The sequence below is a fragment of the Lonchura striata genome, chromosome 6, assembly GCF_046129695.1.
Source record: "Lonchura striata isolate bLonStr1 chromosome 6, bLonStr1.mat, whole genome shotgun sequence".
Taxonomy (NCBI): Eukaryota; Metazoa; Chordata; class Aves; order Passeriformes; family Estrildidae; genus Lonchura; species Lonchura striata.
This window is the reverse complement of record NC_134608.1, coordinates 3,478,801-3,485,008: the sequence shown is the minus strand read 5'-3', so window position 1 is coordinate 3,485,008 and position 6,208 is coordinate 3,478,801.

The window sequence follows — 6,208 nt, the reverse complement described above, 5'->3', positions numbered from 1 at the left end:
GGAAAACTTCCAAGGGCTCTGGGGAGGCATCCACTGCTGCACACAATTGGTCCTACACAGCATCCAAAGTCCTTTTGGCTCCCAGTGGAGGGAGGAAAACAGCCAAAATCAACTTCCAGGGCACTTTCCTGGGAGCTGGACGTTTGCAATTACACAGCTCTTCTGAACAAACACACTAAAGGTCAGTTTAAAAGGAGGCTCCTGGATTTAGGGGTGGTTTCATGAAAATCACTGGGATATTGGGCACCTTCCTGATTTCCACGTGTTCTCTCTCCCTGCGTAACAGTTTTTGCAGTGTAACTTCTGTGGGTTTCATCAGACCCCATGTCCCCAGCCTCGGGGTCACAGTCTGGAGCTCAGGGCAGGTTAGAGCTGGCAGAGCTGTTTCCAGATTTGAAAATTTGCATCAAAGCTGTGTGGCTGTGGGTAGAATCATGGAATTTTTAAGGTTGGAAAAGACCTCCAAGGCTATCGAGTCCAACCATTCCCCCAGCACTGCCAAGGCCCCCACTGACCCCTGTCCCCATGGGCCACATCCACATGGCTTTGAAATCCCTCCAGGGATGGGGATTCCACTCCTGCCCTAAACAGCTGTTCCAGTGCCTGAGAACCCTTCCCATGAACAATTTTTTTCTAATATCCAGTTTAAACCCCCTGGCACAACTTGTGGCTGTTTCCTCTCATCGTGTCCCTTTCCCCCCCCAACCCCCCTGGCTGTCCCCTCCTGCCAGGAGCTGTGAGAGCCACAAGGTCCCTCCTGAGCCTCCTTTGCTCCAGGCTGAGCCCCCCCAGCTCCCTCAGCTGCTCCTCCCAGGACTTGTTTCCTGGTGATTGCTGTCCCTGTCCCTAAAATAAACACCAAACTGGCTCTTGAGACCACGGCAGTGAATATTCCAGCTGCTTTAGTGCTGGGAGGATCATCTCCCATGAGGCTGCTGTTACATTTCTATCATCAAAGATGGGTTTTGCTCTGTTACACAGCTCCAGGCAGAGCTGCAAATACATCCTCCATCACCTGGAGCCTTCCAGGGAGCTGAGCTGAGCTGGCTGGGGACGGGATGCACTCATCCAGCAACAGCACCAGCAGGACAGGGAGAAGATGAAATCCTAATTCCAGTGGAAATGAAATGCCAAACCAAGAAAAAGAAAATGTGGAATGGATTTTCAAGTGACAACAGGTAAATCTCTACTACCTGGTTTGATTTTTTTGGTGGGTTTTGTTTGTTTTCTTTTTTTTTTTAACCACATTGCTAAATAATTCAATAGCATTTCACTGAAGTCTTCAGAAATGCTTGTTTGTCCTGAATTTGCCATCTTCCTGCTGGAAAACCAGGAACTTGGAAACTGTGCCAAGGAATCTGCCTGATGGTTTTTTTCTTTGGCTGTGCTAGGAATCCCAGTGGTTGGGTTTGATGTTTGGACTTGGTGATCTTAGAGGTCTTTTCCAAGCCAAACGATTCTGTGGAATGGGAGAGTCAGGATGGATCCATCACTCTTGGATTCTCAGGGTGGAGCTGGGCAAGGGAGAACCTGTGTTTGGACAAGATTTCCCCTCTCAGAGGTCCTCTGGCTATGAGATGACATCAGCTTCCTTCCAAAAAATGTAACTGTGCTGGTCATGGAGTGACCTGGTGGTCCTGGCTGGGTAATCCAGGGAGGAGATGGGCTGTGGGAGCTGCCTGTGAGGAAATTGGGTGCCTCAAGGATCTCTTTGACAGAGAACAGCAGATCTGGCTTCTCCCTCTGCCTGGTTGTTGTGCTAAACATGCTCAGCTGAATGCTGCCAAACAAATTTAATAGTAAATAATTTACTTAAAGGCAGGCAAAACACAAATACCGACCCAGGCTGTGAAAAGAGCCACTTGATCCTGACTCAATTGGACACAAATGGCAGGGAAAATTTGCAGGAATAGTTTCAAGCCATGTGTTGCCAGGGAACAGTCTGGTCTCCAAATCACATTATCGATATCTTGGGGTAATAACAGTGAGGAGCAATTGAGGGGAGCGATGCAGGGACACGGCTGCTGTTGCCATTTGCCTGGGCTGTGAGTCCAAAGCCACCCTTGGTGATGGAATGGGATGGAATGGAGGGACCTAAAGATCATCCTGGCTGATGTCAGGTACCTTCTGTTGGGAATAGATCCCTGAGAGAAAGGAGACTTGTGTCAAATATGTCTGATTTCACATTCAAAAATATGAATTCATCTGCTACAGCCTACTCAGGCCAATCCTTCTGAAGTTTTCTAGATTTTTGGGAGGAAACACCCATTGGCAGGAGACCCTCTGTGCTTGCTCTGCCAGGGCAGGAAAGGAAATCTGGGGCAGGGCAAAACAGCTGCCTCCACCTCCAGCCTCATCCCTAAAATGTGAGACCCCACTGAGGGAGTTGAAGAGCAGATCCCACCTGCAGGAAACCCCTCAGACCCTGGGGATCCCCTGACCTCGTGGAGCAACAAATCCTCCTGTAACAAATCAGTATTTTAGGAGCCTGTGATCAATTTTGCTCGTTATTCTGGGTAATAGAATTAAGCTGCTCGTGATTCACTCTTTGAACTGACGCACTGTGATTCCAGGGGCTGATAAATCTCAGGCTGTTTCCAGAGCATAGGAAGGATGTCTGTGGGCTGGGACATTGCCATCCCTGGCCTCTGTGGGCTCAGCTATTATTCCAGGCTCATGTTGGGGCCACGTCCTGGCTTGCTGTTAACAGCAGGATTGATCTGCTTTGCTCCCTTGCTGCTTGAGCTGGTAATGATGCACTGGGCTGGCACAGCTGGATTGAGAGAGTGGAATTCATCATCTCTAACTTTAAGCTCTGAGCCCAGGCCACGATCCCATTCTGTATGATCCCATTTTGTAGCCAGCAGAGGACAAGCAGGTGTCTTCTGTGCATGAATTCTATTTATTCTGGCACCTTTTGAGCAGCTGTTGGTGCAGAGATTCCCTTTGAAACACCTTTTTGATGGATTCACCTGCCCCAGTGAGGACTGCCCAGGGTATTTCATGCTCAGCCTTGGCATGGAGAGGTTTCTTTTGGGGACTCCACTCTTCCAACCCTGAGAAGAGCATTCCACACACAGGGAATGATGCCCCAGCCCTTCCCAGCTGGGTCTCACCAATGCCACCACAGCCATGAGGAAGCTCAACAGACCAAAGCAGGCCAAGGAGTGGGAACCTGAGCACAGACCAGCTCCATCCTGTCCTTGTTTGATATTTTCCCCACTTTCAAAGACAAGAGAGGCCTCTGAAGGGCTTTCCTATAGACCTTGGCCCCCAGCAGCATCCCCTGGCTCTCTCAGGGACCCCCCAGTATCCTTCAGTGGCCTCACAGGGCTTTCTCCTCCTCTAAACCTTATTCAACATTTGAAAAGTTACAGTATCAGGATTTTTTTGCACTTGTTGTTCTGTTGATCTTTAAGAATTTCTTCTATTTAAACTGTTAAAGTAACCTCGAAGCTCTAAGCAAGCAGAGGAGAGAAAAACAGGGCACATTCCCTCTAGGGGAGGGTCTGGAGCAAAAGTCCTGTGAGGAGGGGCTGGGAAGGGGCTGGAGAATTCCTGAGAGACCTGGAAAGAGGCTCAGCCTGGAGAAAAGGTGTTGGAAAGGAGGCTCAGGGGGACCTTGTGTCTCTCACAGCTCCTGCCAGGAGGGGACAGCCAGGGGGGTCAGGCTCTGCCCCAGGGAACAGGGATAGACAAGGAGAAACGGCCTCAAGCTGTGCCAGGGGAGGCTTAGATTGGATTTTGGGGATCATTTCTTCACTGAAAGAGTGGTCAGGCATTGGAATAGGCTTCCAGTGGAAGTGGTGGAGTCACCATCCCTTGAAGTGGTCAAAAACTGTGTGGTTGTGGCACTTGGGGACATGGGTTAGTGGTGGCCTTGCCAGTGCTGAGGTAATGGTTGGACTTGATGGTCTTAGAGGTCTTTTCCAACCTTAAATATTCATGGATTCCTCGGGTTTATTAGTCTATATTTCAGGTTTTTTTGGTATGTATTCAGAAATAGCAAAGAAAAACTTATTTGAGAAGGCTAAATGAGAACATGGGGTGTAAGTAACAGGGAACTATCAATAAAATCTCATCATAACTTACTTCAAACTCCAAAAGTCTTGGTGCTTCTTCTTACCCAGCTGATGTGGAGGTGTGTTTCAGAGGGAGAGGACTCCACTGTGGCTGGAAATTGGGCTGTGTCCTTCCACATCCTGGCGCTAATCCCAATTACCTGAATTTACTAATTCCATGTTGGCAAAGGCCATTAACAGAACTGCTGGCATCAGCTCCTGTGTGTGCAACCCCTGCTCAAACACCCTCAGAAAAAGCAGTTTTCTGCACAGCCAGGCAGTAAATAAGCTGGAAACTGCCCTTCTTGCCCCATAAAGAGGAGAAAAATTACAACCAGCTCCCACAGCAGCCAAGCTCAGGCAGTTACAAAGTCGGGGTTGACTCCAGAGGGAGCTTAACTTCTTTTGCAAGAAAACCAAGAGAGCAAAGACTGGGGAGGGCCAAGATGCTTAGATGCCCTTGCTATCCCCTTTTCTGTGTGGCTGATTAGGTCTCAGTGGTTTGAAGCTGCTCAGGAACATTACCCAGCCCTCTGGACCGTGCCTGCTCGGCCGGGATCCAGAGGGAAGAGCAATCCTCCTGCTGAGGCCCACGGGTGGTTTTAATGAGGGAACTTGTCTGGTTCAAAGAGAGGATTTGGACGTCCTCAGAGGACTGGGAAATGAGCTGGGTGTCTGGGGAGGAGCAGGGATGCAGATCAGGGCTCCAAATCCTTGTGGTGCAGCAGCTCCTGTTCCTGATCAGAGCCCGGGGCAATAGAACAGAGTAAAGCCTGGCTGGCTGCAGGGCCCTGGATTTCACCTGAGTCATCCTGACTCTCCTGCTAAAACCTGTGATCAGAAACCAAATGATAAATATGGAAATGTGGAGTGTGTTACAGCTGCTGGGGTATTTATTTTTTTTTTCTTTTTCTCTTGCTTGTCTTCGTTAAATGCAGCTCTTGTGTCAGGAGGAGGAGAAAAGCCAGTGAGTCACACCCCACCCTCTGACAGCTTCTTCCCCTCCTTATCTTCCCAGCAATTTACCATTTCCTAGGCACAAGAGGGGGACAATTTGTCCCTGCTGCCTTAAGGACCGGCGGTGTGAAGAGAAGGGTTTGTGACTCCTTTAGATCCTGGCCATTTATTTGATTGCAATCCAGAAAATATGAGTCTTCCTGCTCGTGCTTGGGTGATGGAGCATTCACCCTATGCTCAGCTGAGCCTTTAGACTCGGTTTCCAGCTCATAAAATCCCAGAATAGCTCCAGCTGGAGGGGACCCGTGTTCCAAAAATCTGCCCAACATTTATTTGCTCACCAAGTCTTGAACCCAAGCAGTGCTTTGGCTGCTGGGTTTGCCCCAGAAGTGCCCAGGAGGACACAGGATGCTCAAAGCACCTTTCTGGGTGATATATCTATAAGTTCCCCACAGAAACTTCAAAATATTTGGTCTTGGTCATGAGAGTTAGCACATTTCCAGAATCTTGGGTGGGAATATGAAAACACTGGGACATGCCAGCCCTGCAGCAGGAAGGTGTCTGCAGACATCTGGGGTTTGGAGGGATGGAAGCCCAGCTGGGATCGGGGGGTGGGAATGGTCACCAAGGAGGGACAGTCCATGGCTGGGATCATTCTGGTGACTCCATCCCAACCCCAGTGGCCTCAGAACGGTGGCGGTGGCATTCCAGCACTGGCAGGGGGTGACTGGGCAGGATGTGCCAACACCACCCCGCTGGGAGAGGGACCAGCTCCAGGAGTTTGAGGGGGTGGGGAGAACATGGAGGATGATGCTGGGAGCTGCCATGAAGGCTATGAACCTGCATCCCAGCAGGACCTGCCCCATCCATCCCCACTCCTTTGCTGCTCATCCCACAGCCTGCCCCCGCAGTGGGGGATGGAAGGAGGCACTCCACAGCAGCTTGGGGCTGAATCCCCCCAGCTGCTGCCTCAGCCCAGGGAATCCCCCCCACAACCCCAACCCATACCTCAACCCAATACCCCCAGCCTGAGGGATCTCCCTGTAACCTCCTCCTATGCCTCAGCCCAGGGATTCCCACTGTTATGTATAGTAAATATCTCATTTATAACACCACTGTACCCCATCACACATCTCAGCCTTGGGGGTGCCCCAAATCCTCAGCCCCAGTGATGCCTCCATACCCCCAGC